Source organism: Haliotis asinina, chromosome 13 (assembly GCF_037392515.1).
Source record: "Haliotis asinina isolate JCU_RB_2024 chromosome 13, JCU_Hal_asi_v2, whole genome shotgun sequence".
NCBI lineage: Eukaryota > Metazoa > Mollusca > Gastropoda > Lepetellida > Haliotidae > Haliotis > Haliotis asinina.
The window spans coordinates 46,805,059-46,818,455 of NC_090292.1; positions in this window are offsets into that span (position 1 = coordinate 46,805,059).

Consider the following 13,397-nt stretch of genomic DNA (forward strand, 5'->3'; position numbering starts at 1 on the left):
ACCCTCAGACTAATGTAACAATATGCCAGAAAACCTCTTTCTTTGTGTGGTAATTGACAATTTGTTACGATAGTTGTAGATTGTGTCTCTGTATCAGCGGATGTAAGAACATTGGGGGTTTGTTTATACGATGGCTTGTTAAAAATACAAACAAAGTCATGTCCAATCTTAACTTGTAAAACCGAGGATTATACGAGGGGCGTCCCAAAAGTAGTTGGTCTCGTCTATGCAATCACAGAATCAACTGTTTCCTACACATCATCTGTCAACCTAAGGCAAACTCATTTTTGTCGTGTCCCAGTCTCACGATCAGGTGGTCAGGCTCGGTGACTTGGTTGATACATGTTATCAATTCCCACTTGTGCAGATCGATGCTCATGTTGTTGATCACTGGATTGTCTGGTTCAGAGTCGATTTACAGACCGTTGCCACATAGCAGGAATATTGTGAACTGTGGCGTAAAACTAAACTCATTCACTCACTCACCACAAATTGTGGCCAAGAACCAACAGCGTGCAAGAATCCCTCATAAGAAGATGTTACAGCTTCAGTATCGATGGGGCTTTTTTTAGTGTTAGCTCCCCGCCCAACAAGAACGGAGATGCTTCAGAGTGCTACAATAGCAAGACTACATGGATGTAATACTCCAGCAAGAAGGACACAGATAGCTACAATAGTTACATACAGTGTAAAATGCCAGCCTAATTCGGTCCCAAACAGCTATCTGATGCAGAATTGGTCCATGAACTACCGCCTTCTCATATACCTAAGGAAAGTTGTCATATGATCGAACTGCGCTGATTTCCATGTTAACCACGTGCACAAATATATAAACCTAAAGTGTGCTTCTCACTATATATTAGGTCATCTCTTGTTTTCCCAGAATGACCGCATCTGAGGTTTTTGTCTTGGAGGGACAGGTTTTACTTTTCGCTAGAAAAACCAGGTTTTACTTTTCATTAGTAAGACCTCTTAACAGATTTAAACTTTTCGTTAGTAAGACCGCTTCCCAGGTTTTACTTTTCATAACTTCATACGAACATGAACATTCAGTTGATACAGGCACCCGTGGCGAGCCACCTCCTCGTGGTGGGTGCTGGGTAACGCCAAGAGCTCGCCCACACCCCCGTAGTGGACCCGTGGGGATATTTGGTCCACCAACCCGTTTGCCGTGGGTTGCGGCCCTGTGTCGGTGGAGGAGGGGATCCTGGTGGTTGAGGGCAATGGGAGCAGGACCAATGTTCCTATTGCTCAACACACCACTTTGGCCCTTACTTCACCTAGACGGGTGGTAGAACTGGTCCAGTTCTATCAATCGGCTGGTCACGCCAAGCCCTGAGCTACAACTATTTCATGCTCAAAATTTATGAAACTGGTAATTTGATTTTTCATGCTTGGCTCTTTGGAGATTGTAATTTGAAATTCATCATTTTATATATGTTTTTGCCTAGAGTCGTATGCCCAGAAGGCGGTGGCTCATGGGCCAATCTGGTGGAAATATTAATCTTTTTATTTTTCTACTGGAGTATATCATCCGGGTATCCTTGGTACTGCAAGCTGGAGGCCCGCTTGCTTTAGCATTGTCCTTGTGATACTCCGTGGTGGGTGGGGAGCTCGGATGATGAACCATTTAAAACCAACTATGGCTTACGAAACCCCCATTAAAAAAGCAAAACGTCCACTGGACCCTGATGAAGATGATAATGAACACAGACCGACCCAGTCAATTGACTACTGGCCACGCTTTATAGTGATCGAGACTCATGATAAGACACCACTAAAGTTGAACCCGTTTGCAGTATCGAAGGCTATTCAAGGCATTGCGGGTGATGTCAAAAATGTTAGACGCTTGCGTTCAGGAGCTCTTCTCATTGAATGTAGTAAACGACAGCAAGCTACAAACCTGATGACAACTGAAATGTTGGTAGGAATTCCTGTATCAGTCTCAGCTCACAGGACGCTCAACACTAGCAAAGGCATAATTCGAGATCGTGATCAGTTGTTTGCGGACATGACGGAATTAGATATTGGGACAGAGATGAAAGATCAAGGTGTCATGCATGTCAAAAGGTTTACAACCCGGAAAAATAAAGAAACTGTTCCAAACACATACTTGTTTTCTTTTTCCTCGCCAACTGCACCAAAATCTGTGAAAGCTGGATACTGTAACATCGCTGTTGATACCTATGTTCCTAACCCATTAAGGTGTTTTAAGTGCCAAAAATTTGGACATGGAGTGAATAGTTGTACATTGTCTGTCACGTGTGCTCACTGTGGTGAGCAGACACATACAACAGAAGATTGTGCCAACAACTTTAAGAAATGCGTTAACTGCGCCGGAAGTCACTCGTCTTTCTCAAAAGACTGTCCAGTTTGGAAACGGAACATGGAAATCAACAAAATCAAATATACTCAAAACATTACCTTTGCAGATGCAAAAAAACTTGTCCAAAGATGAGACTTAACAGAAACTTATGCTTCTGTTACCCGAACATCGCCTTCGCCAACCGTGAATGTAATCAAGTCTTCTGTTTGCTGTCAAACCAACTTAACATGGATTAATACTGACACTCCTCAGACTTTGCTACCTGAATCATCCACTCAAACTGCTGACGTACTTCCGGAGCCCATGGGTGTTCAGGATGTACCTTGTACACAGGAGAAATTATCTCAGACAAATGCAAATCGGACGTCTCAATCCAATGTGAAAGAAACTGAGAAAAACAAGCTTAAATCTAGATGTGAATCTTCACAAAAGGGTAAAAGTGGAAGAGCCTCAAAGGGGTCTAGTAACAAAATCCAACTTTTTAATAAGTTCGGATCCTTGGAAGATATGGATGTTTCCGAAAACATCCAAACAAGGGCACATAGCTTGTCGCCCTCCAAAAGAGTGCGGGGTAGATCCCCAATAAATCCCCCCAAAAGATAGTTTATTCCACTAATATTGTACAGTGGAACAGCAGAGGACTGAGGACTAATTTACATGAATTACAGCTAATAGTCCAACATTTTACACCTTCAGCGTTATGTCTCCAAGAGACATATTTAAAACAAACAGATACATTTGACCTTCGTCATTTTAATACATATCATTGTTTTTCACCTCCGGGTGATAGAGCCACTGGTGGATCATCCATTCTAGTCAGACAAAACATTATTCAAAGCCCTGTATCACTTATTACTAACATGCAGGCTGTTGCAGTGAGAATTACTTTACATGTAGCATTTACGCTGTGCTCTCTCTATATTTCGCCGTCTTCAACGTTTGCCAAAACTGATATTCAAGCTCTATATGATCAGCTCCCGAAGCCCTGTATTATAATGGGAGATTTAAATGGCCACAACCCACTCTGGGGTAGTGTAACTACAAACACTAAAGGGAAATTCTTGGAGGACTTTTGTTCTGACAATGATTTATGTATTTATAATGATGGTTCCCACACATATTTACACCCTGGTACAGGGACTTATTCTGCTCTCGACTTGTCATTGACAAATTCCGAACTATTAAATGAATTCGAATGGTCAGTCCACAATGACCTGTGTGGAAGTGACCATTTTCCTACAATATTAAAAGCTGTAACTCCATCAGATGTTCCTCCATCATCAAGGCGGAATTTTAAAAAGGCTAACTGGGCTTTATATCAAACACTGTGTGCTGAAAAACGTAAACCTGAACGTTTTATTGACGTTCCCGATGCTGTTAAATCTTTTTCTGATGAATTGAATTCCATAGCTGATGCGTGTATACCAAATTCCTCTGTAGTTCCACACATAGGAAAACCATGGTTCAACGATGAGTGCAAACAAGCTAGGAAAGCAAGGAAGAAAGCTGAACATTATTTCCGTCGCCATCCTATGGTGCATAATTTAAATAAATTTAAAATTTTAAATGCTAAAGCACGGCGTACTTTTAAACAAAACAAACGCCAATCTTGGCAAAACTATGTGTCCAAAGTAAATTCTCGGACACCCATGTCCAAGGTATGGAACATGGTCCAGAAAATCAAAGGTAAAGGTACTAAATCTACTGTCCATCATCTTAAACATGGAGATCAATTGCTTACTGATAAATCAGATATTGCTAATAAACTAGGTGAAACCCTTGCTAAACACTCTTCCTCTTCTAATTATGTACCAAAATTCCAACAATATCAAAAACAAGAAGAAAAGAAAACTATTAATTTCAATTCTGATAATGGGGAAGATTATAATGAAACGTTTTCTATTCATGAACTCCATACTGCTCTTGATCAAGCTCATGACACTGCTACTGGAGCTGATAACATACATTATCAACTCCTGAAGCACTTACCGGAATCCTGCCTAGAAACTCTTCTCAATATTTTTGATGATATATGGACATCGGGTAACTTTCCTGCGTCATGGCGTGACGCCATAGTAGTACCAATACCTAAACCTGGACGTGATCATACGGATCCGTCCAATTATCGACCTATTTCACTAACTAGCTGTGTTTGCAAGACCATGGAACGCATGATAAATAATCGACTTGTTTGGTACTTGGAAACAAATAATCTTATCACAGATATACAATGTGGTTTCCGTAAAAACAGAAGTACTGTCGATCACTTAGTGCGTTTAGAATCATTTGTGAAAAACGCACTAATTAATAAACAACATGCTGTGTCTATCTTTTTTGATCTTGAAAAAGCATATGACACAACCTGGAAACATGGTATTTTGAGGAATTTACATGACTTTGGTTTGCGAGGTCGTTTGCCTTAATTTATTGCCAACTTTTTAAATGACAGACAATTCCGGGTCCGTGTGGGTTCTACCCTGTCTGATCATTACAATTAGGATCAGGGTGTTCCACAAGGCAGTGTTTTATCTGTCACTCTTTTTAGCATCAAGATCAACAGTTTATGGATGGATCGCTTTTCGTGGATGATTTTAATATTTCTTGCCGAGGCAAAAATATGCATACTATTGAACGGCAGCTGCAGTTGTGTTTAAACAAAATAAATAAATGGTGTCTTGAAAACGGCTTCAAATTTTCGAAGTCCAAAACTAATTGTATACATTTTTGCAGAACATATAAGCCACATAAGGACCCTGAACTATATCTAGATGGCACTCCCATCAAAGTTGTAAAGGGGGCCAAGTTCTTGGGATTAATTTTTGACTCACATTTAACGTTTCTACCACATATCAAATCCCTCAAAACTAAATGCCTGAAGGCACTTGACTTGTTGAAGGTCGTTTCACATTCTAAATGGGGAGGGGACCAAGCTACCCTCCTGGAACTTTATCGATCACTGATCAAAACTTGATTATGGCTCCATTGTCTATGGTGGAGCCTGTAAAAGCAACCTGAAACTTTTAGATTCTGTTCACCATCAAGGTCTAAGACTTTGTCTTGGCTCCTTTCGAACTTCACCTGTTGACAGTCTGTACGTTGAGGCTGATGAGCCATCTCTTGAGCAGCGACGTATCAAATTAGCTTTACAGTATGTAACAAAATTATATTCCAGTGAGTCAAACCCTGCATATAACTGTGTTTTCAGTCCTCTGTGTGAGGACTTATACAATATGAAATCTTCGCTTGTACCGCCTCTTGGTTTAAGAATTAAACCATTTCTTGCTGCTGCCGGCATTGAGCTGGAAAATATAGCTCCTTCCCGTCTTCTCTCTTCTCCTCCTTGGCAGTTGGTTAGGCCCCAAGTGGACCTAACACTGACCACATTTAAAAAATCAGAAACTAATGAATTACAGTATAAACAAGAATATAATGAATTGAAACATAAATATAGCAGTTATAAATCCTTATTTACAGATGGGTCCAAGGACGGTGGCGCAGTAGCTTGTGCCACTGTCATTGGATCCAAAACAATATCTTCTAGATTACCAGACAACAGTTCTATTTTTACCGCTGAGGCTAACGCCATATTAACAGCTCTTAAATATATTCAAAGACGCCATAAACATAAACAATATATAATCTATTCCGACTCTCTTTCTTGCCTTCAGGCTATTAAAAATATTTCTTGTAAACATCCACTTTTAATAGAAATTATTGAATTATATAATGATCTTGCTACTGGCCAGTACGACATCGTCTTCTGTTGGTTACCCAGCCACGTTGGCATTTCCGGTAACGCAATGGCCGATCTTGCTGCTAAGGCAGCACTTAACAAATCTGTGACACCACTTCGTATTCCTTATTCTGACTACAAAGCTAGCATTAGAGCTTACATTCGTGATCTGATGCAGAAGAAGTGGGACACCCAAGTAGGTATAAATAAACTACATGAAATAAAACCCTACATTGGTTATACATACTTGGGTTGTCAGTCCAGATTTGAAGAAGTCATTTTGCGAAGATGTCGTATTGGCCATACAAGATACACTCACGCATACCTTTTAAAAGGTGAGGATCCTCCGTTTTGTATCCCTTGTGATGAGAGAGTCACGGTCAAGCATATTCTGCTTGACTGTGTTGAATTCTCCATCACAAGGGATAAATTTTTCAATGTCAAAACTATCAAGGACCTTTTTAGCACTGTTAGTTGTCATTTAATCATTGGTTTTTTAAAAGAAATTGATTTTTTGGTGGAATTTTGAAAATTATGTTGTGTAAATAGATGCATTTTAATGATTGGTAGTTTGAATTAGTAACTTGAATCGTTGGTGGCTGTACCCTCAAAGGGGGTTGAAGTATTGTAAAATTATTGTCCTCCTGAAAGGGTGCGTAAGTCCACAAACATTCACAGTAAATTTAAGTCTACCAGGATTTTAATCGTAGCATTCATGTTCTTTTAATTTCGGCTAACTTTTCATACAATCGCCAGCAGCTGAAGGGATGGTGTAAATCCAACTAGGGACCATGCAGGTAGCAAAGGTACTGTAAGTCCCCATGGTTCCTAGTGTGGTGATCTACCTTCTGTTGTTGGCGATCTATAGTCTGTTTTTATATTGTATTGTCTAAATAGTGCTATTAGTTTTAACTTTCCATGCTAGTTTTAATTGAAGTTGTGATATTCTAGTTGTTTTACTGTCCTTCGTTGACGGGTTTTTATGATTTATATATGCTCTTTTTCATTGTTGAATGTTCTCGTCACGATATGGCTGAGATATTGCCGATGTGACGTTAAGTATTAAGTCACTCACTCACTCAGTTGATACATGTGAGTTTGAAGTCAGTTGCGAAAACATCGTTCAAGATTAAATTCACAATTCAAATGTGTTCTCCAAGTGAGAGTGGAACAGTAATTCTCAGATCCACAGACAGATGCTCTACCGTACGGCCACCGGACAGACAAAAGTGGTGAGGTGAAATTATGTACTTATAGTTACTGTTATTAAACTGATTTTACTTCAGTTATTGTTATGTAGTTTCATTAACTGATCATCTGAATTGTAAGTACCCATCATTGACGGTATATATGTTAGAGAAAACACTTCTGATTGGTTTTGGCAGACAATGTAAAACCATCAGCGTCGGGAAATCATTGTCTACCAAAGCCTCGGAGGCGTGTTTTCTCCTATACATAACTTAGTGATGCTGCAGAGTGCGACTACAATTCCGGGACTATATGGATGTTATACTACAGCAAGAAGGACACAGATAGCTAAAATAGTCAATAGTTCGGCCCGAAACAGCTATCTGATGCAGGATCGGTCCATGAACTAATGCCTTCTGATATACGACTCTAAGGAAAGTTGTCATATGATCGAAATGCGAAGATTTCCAGATTAAGCAAGTGAAATACCTTTATTCACATATAATTTAGTGATGCTCAGGTAATGGCGTGACCAGCCGACTGATAGATCTGGACCCATTCTAGCACCCGTCTTGGTGAAGTCAGGGTCAAAGTGAACACTATTCCTGGCTTCCGTGCCGTCAAACACAACAATCCATTCTCCGACTCAGGATCTCAACGCACGGGAAGCAGTTTTACACCTCAAATAGTGTGACGCTGATTGTAATATACTAAACGTGGATGTCATGATCACTGAAAGTTTACGTGGTTAAGACTTGTACGGAAATTTACGAAGAAAGTTACCTGCGTGGCTATAGGTGGTGGCCACAAAGCACAACAGGACAGTCAGGAGTTTGAGTTGCATGACAGTTGACTTCATCTCAGCAACACACAACGCCGTGTGTGCAGTGGGACTGAGAACTCAGCTTTTATGTCTTACTACAGAAGCTTTTAGATCCGGGACAAATTCAGCTGTTGCAGAAACATGCACGTATCTAACACGCCATCTGAAATTTACAGTGTCGGAAGGCGGTAGAAATCATAACTCATGTGATCAGTTGCCTTACTCGACAAGAGACTTGGAGATGTGGAGCGTAATGTGTTCTCACACTGGTGAGTAAAGAGTTGATTTAGTAGATTTGTATCACATCACACCGGTGGTGGTTGGTAAAATATCAATGCCAAACTGATGGTATCAGTAAAACCGTCATGTCCGTGACTTCATGGTAAATCAAACGATCTTCTAACTCAAATCTCTCACTGCCACGAATATTCAGTATTTATGCTGTTTGGCTCTTACGGGTGCTTTTCATCATTGTCTTTTAAAAAGATATATTCACTGATTTCGTCAACTTCACATGTCTGTTCTACTGCCGATCTCACGCTCAGTTTGTATCGAGCCGTCTCTCAACAAACGCCGTATAAAACTATCGCTACAATGTATTACAAACATTATCTTCTAATGAGTGTAATCCTACGTGTGTTTTTAATCATCATGAGGATATGTGTAACAAAATGTCTTCTCGTGTTCCGTCTCTTGAGCTCAGAATTAGGCCATTTATTTCTGCTGTCGGCATTGAGCTAGAAAATATAGCACCTTCCCGACTTTTTTTTCTCCTTAGCATTTGGTTAGGCCACCAGTCGACCTATTACATGTTTTTTTTAAAAAATCAGAAACTAATGAGTTATAATATAAACAAGAATATAATCAATTAAAACAATTAGCAATTATAAATCCTTGTTTACGGTGGCGCAGTGGCTTGTGCCACTGTCCTTGGATCCAGAACAATATCTTCTAGATTACCAGACAACAGTTCTATTTTTAAAGCTGAAGCTAACAAGAGTATTAACTGCTCTTATATATATTCAAAGACATGCTTGACTGTGTTGAATATTCCATCACAAGGGATAACTATTTTAAATCAAGAACTATGAAGGATCTTTTTAGTAATGCTAGTTGTCATTTAATCATTGCGTTTTTCAAAGAATTAGACTTGTAAATATTTAATGACTGGAAGTTAAATTAGCAGATAACATTGTTAGTGGCTGTATCCTCGAAGAGGGTTGAAGTACCATAAAATTATTGTCCTCCTGAGAGGGTACGTAAGTCCCAAAACATTTGGAATCAGATTTAATCTTCCACTTTTTCAGCTGTATAATATGTGTCACTGTAATTTGTGGCTAATCTTGCATACAGTCGCCAGCAGCTGAGGGATGGTGTAAATCCAGCTAGGGACCATGCAGGTAGCAGAGGTACTGGAAGTCCCCATGGCCCCTACTATGGTGATCTACCCTCTGTTGTTGGCGATCTATGACCTGTGTTTATATTGTACTGTCCAAATAGTGATACTATTTTTAGCTTCCACGCTAGTTTTAATACTAACTGTGATAGTCTAGTGGTTGTACTGTCCTTCTTCGACAGGTTCTTCATAACATGCATATATATTCTTTTTGTCACGTATGTTCTCGTCATGATATGGCTGCAATATTGCCGATGTGACGTTAAATATTAACTCACTCACTCACTTGTAAACAGCCACTTTTAATAAATGTTATTGAATTGTATCATGATCTTGCTACAGGCCAGTACGACATCATCTTTTGTTGCTTACCCAGTCACGTTGGAATATCTGGTAACACAATGACCGATCTTGCGGAACTCAACAAATCTGTGACACCACGTCTTACGCCATACTCTGATTAGAAAGCTAGCATTAGAACGCACATCAGTGATCTAATGAAGAAGAGGTGGGACACCCAAGTAGGTATAAAGAAATTACTTGAAATAAAACCGTATATTGGTTACACCTACTTGGGTTGTCAGTCCAGATTTGAAGAGGTTATTTTACGACGATGTCCATACAAGACTGGCCATACAAGATATACTGCATACCTGTGAAAAGGTGAGGATCCTCCATTTTGTATCCCTTGTGATGAGAGATTCACGGTCAAGCATATTTTGCTCGACTGTGTTGAATTCTCCATCCAAAGGGATAGATATTTCAATGTCAAAACTGTTAATGATCTTTTTACCAACGTTAGTTCTCTTTTAATTATTAGGTTTTTAAAAGAAATAATTTTTTTGGTTGAATTGTGAGTAATATGTTCTGTAAATAGATATATTTTCATATTTGTTAGTTTGGATTAGTAACTTGAATTGTTAGTGGCTGTACCCTGAAAGGGGGTTGAAGTATTGTAAAATTATTGTCCTCCTGACAGGGTATGTAAGTCCCAAAACGTTCAAAGTCAATATAAACTTATTAGGATTTTTAAGCATAGTATTTTTGTTCTTCTAATTTTGGCTAAAATTTCGTACAATCACCAGCGGTTGAGGGGATGATGTAAATCCAACTAGGGTCCATGCAGGAAGCAAAGGTACTGTAAGTCCACATGGTCCCTAGTGTGGTGATCTACCTTCAGTTGTTGGCGATCTATAGCCTGTTTTTATATTGTGTCGTCCATATAATGATATCAGTGTTAACTTTCCACGCTAGTTTTAATGCTAATTGTGATATTCTAGTTGTTTGACTGTCCCTCGTTGACAGATGTTACAATATATATATATTCCTTTGCATTGTTAAATATTCTCGTCTCAATATGGGTGAAATATTGCTGATGTGACGTAAAATATTAACTCACTCACTCGCAAGTTTGGGGTTCGAACGCGGGTGTCAGCGTAACATGCGAGCGGGTATCTTAGAACATCTTTCTACTGTAAGATCTGCAAAACTACCTCATACACAACATGTACAAAAGTGTAGGTGACTTCAGTGAATCCTACCATAATCGGATGGAAGAAAGAAGAGAAGATCTGGCTTTCCACTGACATCTGTCCCTGTTCGCCTGACCCTGTGCTGGTTCCATTCAGTGGCGGTCTTCAGTTCAGTCTGTATCAGCCGAGTGAAACAGAGTCTCAAACACTCCCTGTTCAACAAGATGTTGCACTTTTGAAAGAAAATGTTTACCTAAGAACTCACGTGTCAAGAGTATAAATATAAAAATCCGCTTGCACAGTGTAAATTAGCTACATAAGTATGTATAACGGGTTTTATGTTGATATCTTCATAAATGCAAACCGTGTTCTTATGATAACAATGACAGGCAGCTTTTATAATCAACAAGAAACACACGTTAGAGAACGATACGCTACCAGTGACTCCAGTCAGAAAAATAGTTGCGTGCTACCTTTCTTAGGCTTATGTAAACAAAGGCAAAACACACTCCTTGATTAGCCATTTAAATGAATATGAACCATGAGCAGTTCTATAGCGTGTCGCCATATCGCAATGTCGCTATATCGTGTCGCCATATCGCCATGTCGTGTCGTACTATGGCTTTGTCGCGATGTCTCCCAGATTTTGCAGGATGATACTATGGTGGCTGATTCTGGCCATCGCTTTATTATGGTGGCTGATTCTGGCCATCGCTTTATCACCCTGTAAAATAAAGGCGACATTGCGACAAATCATATGCATGTTTTTATCTGTTTGTTTCCAAATCGTTTACCAGAGGGATCATGCTATAACAACTACAAGACCTACACTTTCGTAATCTATAAATTTCTGTAGAGATAGATTGAAACCCATGTGCATTAATCATGTACATTGTATTCTTTAACTAGATGTTTCACCCCAAAAACATTTACATCCCCGTACATGTACCTTTCCAGTAAAATTCTATTGCTCTAGCCTCAACAAACCTAAAATACAATCAATTCCACCCAATTTTGTATCAAATTGTTTAATCTAATCATGTGTAATATTGTATCTCGGACTGTTTAATTGGGCTGTCTCCTCAAACGCTGAAGGTCATCAGTGGGTCCACAATACTGTATTCGGCGTGAAATATATTTTGCTTTAAATTCTTTAAATTCTGAAAGTGACTATATACTTACTGAAATTAATTCAGTGTTAAATGTAATATTTTCTTATTTATAGATACAAGAATATAAAGTCTTCTACAACTTTTCTTTATGATCATATTTTCATTTCGTAAAGAAGAAAAAAAAGGCACGGTATGATGCCAAGTCCGTTCTGGTGAAATCCTACAGCCTACAAAGTTAGCATGACCATGGCCTGCACAACTATCACAGTTTGAAATATGTCATCACTCATCGTGCTTTTGGATGAGCTATAGCTATTTCTGTAAACTGGATGGTTTTACAAATGCGTTTATCTCACATACTCCACCTATCAGATTCTAAAACTGAATCAGCTTACCCGCTTTTCCATATTTCAGAAATAGAAAGGAAGCAATATCGCAATATCGCTGTATCGCTATGTCGCAATGTCGCTGTATCGCCATATCGTGTCTCTATATCGCAATGGCGCCTTTTCGCGTTATCGCCATATCGCAATGTCGCCCAGTTTTATCGCCATTTCGTGTCGTGATATCGTCATTTCGTGTCATGATATCGCCATTTCGTGTCTAGTTATCGCCATTTCGTGTCTTGTTATCGCCATTTCGTGTCGTGATATCGCCATTTCGTGTCGTGTTATCGCTATATCGTGTCGGGTTTTCGCTATTTCGTTTTCTGGCCGTATCGCAATATCGCTATATCGTGTCGGCGTATCACAATGTCGTGTCGTGCTATCGCTTTGTCGCAATGTCGCCTTGATTTTACAGGGCGATAAAGCGATGGCCCGAATCAGCCACCATAGTGTCGGGTTTTCGCTATTTCGTTTTCTGTCCGCTATATCGTGGTCCGAATCAGCCACCACAGGGTAGGTTTGTACAGCTGCTGCACTTATTAAAAGTATGATGGCTGAAATATCCATCACATAAAGGTGTCGTCAGTCGTTTCATCTAACTTAACAAACAGAACTTAATGACAGGCAGCACGCGGCGTTGACAGGTGGGTTATGCTTTGAGTTGAGGACCGAGTAGGTAAAAGCAACATCACACTTCCAGTGGATGGCAAAGTAAACATGTGTGCTCGGAGTGAAACCGACACTTCCTTCCTAAACAAGCTGTTATGCCATGGTGGAGATAAATCCACCAAACAAACAAAAATAACCTTCAATTTTCTTACTAATATTAACACACTGGTTCTTTCCTCCTTGCATATTCGTCCTAACAGACGTTTTACGATTATTTAATCAGAATCATATTTCCAAAAATGAATATTTTACATACCTTGTTTACCCATTTTGTAACGATGGCAAATTGTTA